The sequence below is a fragment of the Oryx dammah genome, unplaced genomic scaffold, assembly GCF_014754425.2.
Source record: "Oryx dammah isolate SB20612 unplaced genomic scaffold, SCBI_Odam_1.1 HiC_scaffold_27, whole genome shotgun sequence".
Taxonomy (NCBI): Eukaryota; Metazoa; Chordata; class Mammalia; order Artiodactyla; family Bovidae; genus Oryx; species Oryx dammah.
The window spans coordinates 33,934,413-33,946,946 of NW_024070211.1; the positions used below are offsets into that span (position 1 = coordinate 33,934,413).

General features: G+C 37.8%; 1 protein-coding gene and 1 non-coding gene across 2 annotated transcripts in view; one reads left to right on the plus strand and one right to left on the minus strand.

The window, feature by feature from the left end:
* The window catches only part of SPAG16 (sperm associated antigen 16), a 1,071,408-nt gene that overhangs the window by 598,805 nt on the left and 460,069 nt on the right, over window positions 1-12,534 (minus strand). The window lies entirely within an intron of this gene.
* LOC120855231 lies at window positions 9,117-9,246 on the plus strand. The gene has a single exon (XR_005719198.1). It is a non-coding gene; the product is annotated as a small nucleolar RNA SNORA11 (small nucleolar RNA).

The following is a 12,534-nucleotide window of genomic DNA, read 5'->3' on the forward strand; positions in this document are numbered from 1 at the left end:
CTCCAGGCAAGAACACTGGAGTAGGTTGCCATTTCCTTCTCCAATGCATGAAAGTGAAAAGTGAAAGTGAAGTTGCTCAGTCGTGTCCTACTCCTAACGACCCCATGGACTGCAGCCTACCAGGCTCCTCCATCCATGTGATTTTCCAGGCAAGAGTACTGGAGTGGGGTGCCATTGCCTTCTCCGAGCTTATATGTTAGGGTACTTAATATCACCTCCTGGCTTTTGGATATTAAATTTCTTTTTTGTTTTTCCATCCCTTTTTTTCTTTTATCAGTTTGGATAATTTCTACTGACCTATATTTAAGATCACCAACGCTTTCTTCTTGTGTCTAGCCTGCAGATAAACCCATATAAAGAGCTCTTTGTCTTAGACATCATGCTTTTTATATGCAGCATTTCCAACTGACTTTGCTTTTAAGATTTCTTTCTTACTACTAAAATTCCCCCATATTTTCAATGTATAATTTCCAGTATTTACAGTAATACATAATTACATATATACATATGTATATATACAAATACACAATACAGTAATTACATAATTTCCATATTTTACAGTATGTCCTTTAACATAACAATCAACACAATTGACTTTAAAGTACCTGTCTGCTGACAGTTCTATCACTTGTGCCATCTCTGCATATAAAAGTATTATTACTAACATGGGAAAGGAAACTGTCAACTGTCAACCACCTACAGGAGAGTCCCAGGCAGGATAAACCCAATGAAGAACACACCGACACACATAATCAAACGGACAGAAATTAAAGACAAAGATAAAATATTAAAAATAACAAGGGAAAAATGACAAAGAACACACAAGAAAACTCCCATAAGGTTATCAGCTGATTTCTCAACAGAAACTCTACAAGCCCAAAAGGGAATGGCATGATATATCTAGTGATGAAAGAGAAGACCCTACAACCAAGAATACCATCAAGACTCTCATTCATGGCAATGTATGCCAAAACCAATACAGAATTGTAAAGTAAAATAAATAAATAAATAAATAAATAAAAATAAAATGTAAAGTCTAAAAAAAAATAAAATAAAAATAAAAGTGCATGAATATATATATAAAAAAAAGACTCTCATTCACATTTGACAGAGAAATCAAAAGTTTTACATATAAGCAAAAGTTAAGAGAATTCAGTACCGTACCACCAAACCAGTTTTGGAGAAGGCAATGGCACCCCACTCTAGTACTCTTGCCTGGAAAATCCCATGGATGGAGGAGCCTGGTAGGCTGCAGTCCATGGGGTCGCTAAGAGTCAAACACGACTGAGCGACTTCTCTTTCACTTTTCACTTTCATGCATTGGAGAAGGAAATGGCAACCCACTCCAGTGTTCTTGCCTGGAGAATCTCAGGGATGGGGCAGCCTGATAGGCTGCCATCTATGGGGTCGCACAGAGTCGACACAATTGAGGCAACTTAGCAGCAGCAGCAGCAAACCAGTTTTACAAAAAATGCCAAAGGAATTTCTCTAAGCAGGAAAAACAAGAGAAGGAAAAGATCTACACAAAATAAACCCAAAACAATTAAGAAAATGGTAATAGGATCATTTGTTGTGTAGTGGCTAAGTTGTGCTGACTCTTTTGTGATGCCGTCAACTGCATACATATCAATAATTACCTTAAATGTAAATGGATTAAATGCACAAATCAAAAGACACAGACTGGCTGGACAGATAAAACATCTGCATGTATACACTTCCACTTACCAGATCACTTTACTTAACTCCCCAAATTGTATGTAATTATTTCATATTGTTAGGTTAATCATGCTTTCATTATGGCTTGCAACTGTAATGATCTTTTATTTTTTGTCTATGGATCATGAGAAGTGATAAATGTCTTCTATTATAGTGATTTGTGCTTAATACAATAATTGTATCACAGTTGGTCAACTGAAAATAATGGAATTCTATATAATTTTTTTCTATATAATTTTATATCACTAAAACTACCATTTAATAGAAAAACTTGTAATTATGTTTTAAAATCCAAATGCATATCAAAATTATCTTGGAATGTTCTGAAAATAAAAACAAAAAACAAATGCCCAAGTATTGTTTTTTTGGTTGCTTTTTTTCCTCCAAAGCTCCAGATGTGTTTCTAATGAGCAGCCATATCTAAAAACAACTGGACTATATGATGATCTTGTACTTTTATATAGTTTATTTAACTTTTTTATTTCATATTAAATACTACATTTCATTTAGCTTGTTTTCCAATTTCTCCTTTTTTAGTAATGTTTTTTCTCAAGTCTACCAAGCATAGTAGAAAAGCTTTTGTAAACATATATAGAGATATAAGCAGTATGTATATTTTAGAAAACATGACTTTTTGCCTAGCTAAAAAAGTATGACATTTTTATTCTACTTGTTTGACTTAGTATGAATAGAAAGCTATATTTCTAATTTATAATCACTTAAATTTTTGATATAGCTCCATGTATTTTGGCATCGACTATTAGTGCTAAAATTTAGAAAGTTTATTATCTTAGTGATTAAAAAAAGAATTGAACCTGAAACTTCTAATCCAATTCTGAGAATATAATGAAATGTTATGTTGTTTTAAAAGACAGGAAATTAACAGGTGATACAGTGATATTAACTAAAGTACAGATTTTGTTTTAATCTCACAAAATTTTATGCTAGTGTCCATTATTTGTTTTTATACCTTATTCAAAACTCCACATTGTATTTAATTGCACTGAGCAGCTTCAGTTTCATGCAACAAATTCTGATAAGTTCTCTTTTCATTTTTATTCTATTATAGATATTTTCTAATTTTCCTTGTCTTGGCTTTTATATATAGTGATTATTTAAAAGTGAACATTTAACTTCCAAATGCATGAGATATTTAAAAATATCTTTGATATTAATTTCTTTTTGATATTAATTTCTTGTTTAAATGCTTCCTTCTCTGCAATCACCCTCTGTAATTTTTCAACCTTCTAACATTATTGAGGCTTTCAATGGCTAATTTTGCTAAGTCAAAGATCTCTCTTGGTAAATGTGACACTGCACTTGAAGATATGAGGGTCATTTTCAAATATCTTTTGATATTGATCTCTAACATAATTCCACAGTAATAAGAGAACAGACTCTGAATGATTTCAATACCTTTAGACCATGAAATTTCTGCACCTGGTCTTTTGTCTCTGGATATGTTCCAGTGTCTCCTAGTTTATAGCCTATGGAACTTGAATAGAATTTGTATCCTACTGTTGTGTGAAAATCGCATAAATCTTAATTATGTCAAATTGGTTCATAATGCTTTTCAGGGCAACAATATTCTTCTACTTCTCTACACATTTATTCTATTAATTTCTGAGAGCTTGATATTGAAATTCCAACTAAAAATCTTAATTTACCTACTTAACGTGAACAATTTTAACACATAGTAGAACTACATGTAACTTTGTTTTGTATTTTCCAAATCTCCTATAAATGTATTATCATGTTTTCATAATTTAAAAAATAAAAAGTATAAAAAACTATTACTACTTTATCTTTTGATAAGGGTTTTTTGGCTTTGTGTGTGTGTGTGTGTGTGTGTGTATGTGTTTTGTAATTTTTGAAGGCACATGCTATGCTATGCTATGCTATGCTATGCTAAGTCGCTTCAGTCGTGTCCGAATCTGTGCAACCCCAGGCACATAGGTTACTGCAAATAGAGCCTGACATAAACAGTATTTACAAACAGAGATGGACACAGTTCTTCAGTCAGGTCCTCAATGTCAGTCTAATGTGTAAGTTTTGTTGCTGTAGTCAACCTCCACTTCATCACAGAGATTTTAATTCCTCCAGTGGCGTATTGCTGCTTCCTGTATTTATTGTGAGGTCTGATATACCCAAGAGTGTTTCCCAGTATTTCTGCTTCACTCTCTGCCACACAGAGGGAGATTCTCTCCATGGTCTTGCTCCACCTTCGGCAGTAGACTATTGTATGCTGCATGTTACTTGGTCCAAAGCTCATAGCTTTCCTGGTCCAGCCTCAGTCTTAGGCATGCCTATACATCTGTGCTTCAGGTTTTGGCTTTCTCAGAACTTCTGCCCTTCCACTTGATGGCAGCTAAATTATGTTCTGTATCTTTGCGGACTATCAGATAAGCAAGCTTCCTGCACCTCTCCAGTGGCACAGACCTCTGCCTTTTATCAGCACAAGAATCGGGAAGTGAACTCATTTCTCATTCCTCTCTCAGGGTAAATAACTTACTTTGATCTGTCCCCATTTACAGCCGACCTTTGCTTATGAAAGTATTCCCTAGTGGCTCAGATGGTAAAGAATCCCTGGGTCAGGAAGATCCCCTGGATAAGGAAATGGCTACGCACTCCAGTATTTTTGCCTGGAGAATTCCATGGACAGAGGAGCCTGGTGGGCTACAGTTTGCGGTCACCAAGAGTCAGACATGACTGAACGACTAACGCGCTTTGAACTTAGTTTTGCCTATGAAAAGGGGACAGGTGGGTTGCCTACCATTCCTGCAGTAGCAGATGGCTTTTGCTGCAATGAGATTTAAGTGTGGAAAGCAGATGGAGATTTTTGTCTATGCACTGTTGAAGAGAGCTCTCTCAGATGTCCTGCCCAGCCCAAATCTTTCTGGTGAGCACAGGATAGAAATCTATGGAAAAGATTGGTTGCTTCACCTTGGATGTGGGACTCCTAGGGATTCTAGTCTGCTGTACTGGCCAACATTTGACCTTTAAGAACTCATTGAAGTTTTCATTCCTTACTTCTTCCCTACTTGTGCAGTTTTCATATTTTCATTCCTGGCTCGGCTAAAAGTGATATCATTTGTGTGCCTTGTCTCTCTTTGAAGGTTCTGTCACCTTTTGGAATTTAGTTCACCTGATTTCCTGTAACAGTTGTTCTCTCGTGAGCATACAAAATGCTATGATTTTGTAGTTTATCTCGCTTGTTCTTATCATTAGTGACTTTGTCATGGGTTTTCTCTTTTTAAGGTAAAGCAGAACTTCTCAAAAAAATGTTTAAATCATGAAAGAGAGTCAATTTTATAACCTCTTACAGTTTTTAATTTTAATTTTTTTTTTGCTTATCAAATGAGAAACTGTAGATTGACAGTTCCACAATCTTTTAAAATCCTATTTTCTTTTTATAAGCATATACAATGCATAAACTTTTATATTATGTTATTTGAAATTTTTTAAATGTTAATAAGATAAGAAATAGTGTGTCAAGACAAGGAGACAAAACAGGTTTTGTTTTTAAATACTCATCCCAGTTTCCTAAAGGTGAGATAGCTTTTCCCTTGTTACATGAATTAAAAGGCAAGATGGTAATAACTGCTATATTAACAAATTAATTAATCAATCAAATGTTCTCTATTAGGTTAAGCAGCATTAAAATATTTGGATATCAAATATTACAGATGTTAGGAGAGATAAAACTTTTAGTATATTCTGAGGTAAAAAATGTGGTTCTTTTTTCCCCAGAACCAATTCTCTATACTCCTCTGCACCTTCTTTCCCAAAACAAGCACACTTCTGCTCCTAGGTAATTACTGTACAATAGCTGAAAGAATCACATTTCTCTCAAATTCAATTCTAATTACTTTTTAAAATATGTTCTGGTTGTAACAATGTACTAGGTTTCCTGTTCTTTGTCCATTACCCAGAGTTGAGTCTCTTAGCCCCCAGCTGCAGACTTGGTTCTGCTATCAGGTCAGAGACAAATATCTCTGAAGCCCAGCCCTGGCTTTATTTGCACAGGCAGTTCAGCATACACGGCTCTTACAACTTCACTCTGCTCCTAAGTCCCAGTTCTGCTGCTGCTGCTAAGTCACTTCAGTCGTGTCCGACTCTGTGCGACCCCAGAGACGGCAGCCCACCAGGCTCCCCCATCCCTGGGATTCTTCGGGCAAGAACACTGGAGTGGGTTGCCATTTCCTTCTCCAATGCATGAAAGTGAAAAGTGAATGTGAAGTCATTCAGTTGTGTCCGACCCACAGCAACTCCATGGACTGCAGCCTTCCAGGCTCCTCTGTCCATGGGATTTTTCAGGCAAGAGTACTGGAGTGGGGTGCCATTGCCTTCTCCAAAGCCCAGTTCTAGCAAATGGGTATTTCTCAAGTGACTGCACACTTGTTCCTGTCTCTTGGCCTCTCTCTTCGTGACTCACTTTAAGCAAGTAAAGGACCCCAGTTCTTCTCATTATGTGACTCTGAACCTCCCCCTTTTTTGTCCCTATCTCAGGTTCGCTGTGCTGCTGATTCCTGCTATTATACCCACTCCTTAGCTTTTGTTGAATTGCCCCTAACCCTGAAATCATGATTACGTATTTTCTCTTTCTGTGTTCTTTCTACTTGCCTGAACTTTTTCAAGCAGCCTGCAGCAGTCAACCCATGCTATCCAGCCACCTCCATACAGTTTCCTGGATGGGCCCATCCCTACTCCCTAGGTAGGTCAAGTAGGGAGGCCATTGACTTTTTCCAGTGGCCTACCATGCTAAAGCCATTCATTAGCAATTTTACTGATAGTCACAGCTCATTTTATGTTAGGATTATAGGCATCATAAGCTCAATGGACATGAGTTTGAGCAAACTCTAAGAGATAGTGAAGGACAGGAAAGTCTAGAGTGTTGCAGTCCATGGGGTCACAAAGAGTCGGACACAACTCAGTGACTAAACAACAGAAACAAAAAATAAACATTTTATCTATCTATCTATCATCAGTATAAAATCATCTCCGGCCTCAATCACCTGCCTGACCAAATGCCACAACTTGGTAGACTGCATTTCCTTCTCAGAAATCAGGGGGCACATCTGCCTTTTGTTCTTTTCTAGCTACACTTTTACACTTTTCATCTCATCTCTTTTCTTTTCAGGAGTGAAGTGTGCTGGGGTATAGAAGAAAAGATGGGAAGGAATGGAGAAGAGAGAAACCAAAGAGGAAAACTCCCAGCTTGTCATCAAATGAGAGCGTTGGTCCTCCACTGCACTGAGAGTCTACCACTCTTGCACTGTCATGACCATATTACATGTAGAAGCACACATGCATACACAGGCACAGGGTATTTAAGAGGTTTATAAGGATGTAAACTGGAGGGCAATAGAAAGAAAAGCAAACCCTCATCGTGCCCTGGTTTGTCTTCACAGCTAACAGTACCGTATGTTTATTACGGAGCATAATTGCTGGCTTTTTAGAAAACATGTACCTTAATTATAGTCATTAGTAAATAAAAAAGATTTTGTATTCCCAAGAGGTATATTGAGTGACAAGCCCTAACATTTATACTATTAATCCAGGAGAGAAGTCTTTGCTTAAAAATAAGCAGAAAAGTGCAAAAATTAAATAATAATACATTTGAATTCTTAAAAGTATATGCATTAACTATTGCTTCCTTTTCATAGCTAATAAAAGTCAGTAAGAAAACAAGATTTCCAGAATGGTCTAAGTTTATCACTAATTCTCTCTTGTTCTCCACATTATACACAAGCCAGGACCAAAAGGAGGGCCAAACGCTACCCCACAATCCTCACAGTAGTCCTTACTCATCACTGGGCTCAGTCACTAAGTCATGTTCAACTCCTTGAGGCCCCACAGACTGTAGCCTAACAGCCTCCTCTGTCCATGGGATTTCCCAGCAAGAATACTGGAGTGGGTTTCCACTTCCTCCTCCAAGGGATCTTCCTGACCCAGGATCAAACAGTCTCCCGCCTCTCCTGTGCTGGCCTGCGAATTCTTTACCACTGAGCCACCTGGGAAGCCTACAGGACCCTGCTCACTGTTCCAGAACAGAAATGTACTTCTGAACAATAAGACGCTGAGAGCAACTTTGAAGTATCAGCACCTTCACATTCCTACTAACAGTGGAACAGATATTATCTGTGACTCTCAACCAGTACCACAATCAAAATATCTGAAGCCAACATCCAAATACCTGAAGCGGAAACCAAGCATGACCCTGTGGGGCTCCTGGTCACAACAGCCTTTCTGTATCTTCCATTTCTTTGATTACAGGAAATAGGCTTCTTTCAGCCTCCAAGATCTTCCTGGAGTACCAAGAAGCAGGTTCAAAGAGTTGCTAATTAGGGAAGGGAGAGGATGCTGAAAGACAATGGAGGAACTGTCAAAAGAAACAATAATGCAGCCTTGGGGCAGGTTCTGGCTCCCCCAACATTCAGTTCGGCTCATTCACTCAGTCCTGTCAGACTCTTTGAACCCCATGGACCGCAGCACGCCAGGCTTCCTTGTCCATCACCAATTCCCAGAGCCTACTCAAACTTACGTCCATAGAGTTTGTGGTGCCATCCAACCATCTCATCCTCTGTCATCCTCTTCTCCTCCTGCCCTCAATCTTTCCCAGCATCTGGGTCTTTTCAAATGAGTCAGTTCTTTGCACCAGGTGGCCAAAGTATTGGAGTTTCAACAGCAGTCCTTCCAATGAATATTCAGGACTGATTTCCTTTAGGATTTCCTTAAGGATTGATGCAAGAGTCTTCTCCAGCACCACAGTTCAAAAGCATCAATTCTTCAGCACTCTGCTTTCTTTATGGTCCAACTCTCACATCCATACATGATACTGGAAAAACCATGGCTTTAACTAGACAGACCTCTGTTGGTAAAGTAATGTCTCTGCTTTTTAATATGCTGTCTAGGTTTGTCAGTATCTTTGAGCTGTTTTGCAGATACTTAAATCTCTACTAGGTGGGAGAAGTTGATAGATATTTTGATATAAAAAACAACCAGTATAAACTAAGAATCCCTACTTTAAAAAATTTATGAATTAACACATATGTGAATTAACATGCACTGGGGTGACTACAGTGATAAAGAACCCATCCACCTAATGCAGGAGAGTCAAGAGACAAAGGTTCAATCCCTGAGTTGGGAAGATCCCTGGGTAGGAAATGGCAACCTACTCCAGTGTTCTTGCCTGGAAAATCCCACAGAGGAGCCTGCTGGGCTACAGTCCATGGAGTCACAAAGAGTTAGACACGACAAGTGTGCATGCACTAGCTCAAGTTTACATTTAAGCCCTGAATCGTCTAATTGGTAAATTAAATAATACCTCAGTTGTATGGCTACTTCTGCTCTATACAGAAATGAATTTTCAAAATCCTTTATTAATATCTTAGTTCTGTGGGGTGTGCTCACAGAAGGGGGCCTGAAGAAATGGCTCATCTGCTTACAACACAGCTGACAGGAATCTGGGTTCATTGTGACAAGGGGCACAAAATGTATGACCTTCCTATGAATAACTATCCAACATGTGTCCCCTTGTACCTCTACATGGCTGCTGGGCAGGACCAGTGGGACAGGACTCGATACTGGAAGAAAAGCTACAGTATTCAGTGGGGAAGCTTGCCACCTAGAGTCTGTTTGGTTCTGGTGGGCCATAAGTGGTCCTATAAGGGCTTTGAACCTCTCTTTTCAAGGAGAGAGAAAAAAATTAAAAATAGATTCCAACTATATGCCATTCTGGAAAAGGCAAAACTATGTAGACAGTAAAAAGATCAATAGTAGCCAGAGGTTCATGGGGAGAGGAATACAGAGTACAGAAATTTTTATGAGCAGTGAAAATATTTTGAATGACATTATAGTGATGGATACATGTCATTATATCCATCTCAACACAGGGATTGAACCCAGGTCTCCTGCATTGCAGGCAGATTCTTTATCATCAGAGCCATCAGGGAAGGCTATATGTCATTATACTTCTGTCCAAATGCATGGAATGTACAACACTGTTCACTTCATTAAAGTGGACCCTGAGATGAACTGGGCACCTTGGTGATTATAATGTGTCATTGCAGTTCATTTTTGGTTTTTAAAAAAAAGGTACCACTCTGCTGATAATGGCTACATATGTAACGGGAGGGGGTACATGGAGGAATTTCTGTACTTTCCTATCAAATTTGTTGTATATCTAAGACTGCTTTAAAAAAAAAAAAGGTTTCAAAAAAATTAACACTCAAGGTATGTTTTTGGTGAAACTTTTGTTTCATTTTTATATATGTTTCAGTTCAGTTCAGTTCAGTTCAGTTGTTCAGTCATCTCTGACTCTTTGTGACCCCATGAATCACAGCACGCCTGGCCTCCCTGTCCATCACCAACTCCCAAAGTTCACTCAAACTCATGTCCATCGAGTCAGTGATGACATCCAGCCATCTCATCCTCTGTTGTCCACTTCTCCTCCTGCCCCCAATCCCTCCCAGCATCAGGGTCTTTTCCAATGAGTCAACTCTTCTCATGAGGTGGCCAAAGTATTGGAGTTTCAGCTTCAGCACCAGTCCTCCCAATGAACACCCAGGACTGATCTCCTTTAGAATGGACCAGTTGGATCTCCTTGCTGTCCAAGGGATTCTCAACAGTCTTCTCCAACACCACAGTTCAAAAAAAGCATCAATTCTTCAGCGCTCAGCTTTCTTTATAGTCCAACTCTCACATCCATACATGACCACTGGAAAAACCATAGCCTTGACTAGACGGACCTTTGTTGGCAAAGTAATATCTCTGCTTTTTAATATGCTGTCTGGGTTGGTCATAACTTTCCTTCCAAGGAGTAAGCATCTTTTAATTTAATAGTCCAATCCCCATCTGCAGTGATTTTGGAGCCAAATATGGCTTCCCTGGTGGCTCAGTGGGAAGGAATCTGCCTGCCAAGCAGGAGACACAGTTTCTATCCCTGGGTTGGGAAGATACCCAGGAGAAGGAAGCAGCAACTCACTATAGTATTCTTGCCTGGGAAATCCCATGGACAGAGGAGCCTGGCAAGCTATATTCCTTGGGGTCGCAATAGAGTTGGACATGACTTATTGACTAAATGACAACAATGCATTATGTATGTGTGTTTGTTGAACTGTGATGGAAAATAAAATTTTTAGATCAAAAAGGTTTACAGGTCACTGTAGTTAATTTATACTGGCTAATAAAATCACAAATTTATCTCATAAAAATATCCTACATCTGAAGGAGAGTTGTGACAATTCACAACTGTACACTCTAGTGTACAGTCATCTTTTGTTTTAACTTGTGATAAAAATGTAGGTTGTGGTTTTTACTGTAGCGTATTTTTTTACATTTTTACCACAAAGTAGAAGGCTATCCAGGAAAACTAATCTAGCCTCTACATAAAGTCAGTGACATCCAAAGAGGAAATGTATCAATACTAGAATAAAAGAGAATCATTTCAAGGAGGAAATTGATATGAGCCTGGAGGCCAATGGAGATAAATGGGCTAGGTGTCTGAGAGACTTCACCACAGAGGTAACATTTGGAGGCGAAAGAATGAATGACACCATATAAAGACATGTTGTTGAGAGAGAAAACAAATTGTTCTATGTCTCTGACATCTGCAGGTAAATGTAAAGGACCAGAAGCCCGTCCCACCAAAGAGACTAAAATAAAAGGGAATGTAAAATGGGATATGGAGCAGTGTGGTATTATGTAAGGCAAGGAAACAACATGTTTTCAGAAGGAAAGCACAGTCAGCTTCCTCACTTACTACTGTGAGTTTAAAATCAAAACAAATCTGTTGTGTGGCAAAGAAACTGTCCTTATACATGACTCTAACTAGATAAACTTACAAGATATGAATATTTCCTTTATCATGGGTAGGATGATAAGTCAGATATGGAGGGCTGAAGAGTTAATAGGACACAAGGAAGCAGAATTTTTCAGAAAATGTGAATGGATATGAAAAATGTAAATTGATATTGAAAACAAGTTGATGCCTCCTGATCCTCAAGAACATCTCTTGATAAGCCACAGCATTTGCTATTTATCGAAGAAGTTATATATCCTTTTGTAATAGGATTTAGATAAGTTAATTTTAATATCTTTTTAACTTATTAAGGTTTGTCAGGTAATTTTATATTAATATACATGCACTTGTTTGAATCATATTTGCAACACTTCTAAATTTTCCTTTAAATCATCTATTAATGTCTTAATAACTATATTATACATTTCTTCCTTTACATGTGCATAATGCTTAAAAATTTACCCCTATTTATAAGTCCACTGGCTTTAAAATTTACCCTTATTTATAAGTCCACTGACAGCCTTTATATCAACACAGCAATTTATAAAAAAAATAATTAAAATTTTACACAATGCATTAAAACATGTCCATGGAAATTCGTTGTGAAACCTTTTTTTTTTTAATAAAGGTGGCTGCTATTCTAAAGGAATACTTTAAAAATTACAATGAATTTAATTCTGAAGTCTCACTTGGCTAATATTTTCCATCTTACCATTACCCAACTTGTCACAAGAGCTATTAAAAACATTCAAATTGTCTGTTTTGATTTAATTCAATTACCTAAAAAATATGAAAGCACTTTAACTATAAACGCCTAGCTAATAATGCCTACTTCTGCCATCTGGTGGCAGAAGCAAAAGGTATATTCATTACTGGTAACAAGGCTGTAAAACAGGCCTCTGAACAATCACAAATTAACACCCCAGATTGCAGGTATCATTCTTCACTTGAAAAACTTCAACATTTATAGTTTTTTGTTTTTTAACAGGACAATGCTCTCTGTAGTTTTTTGAAAC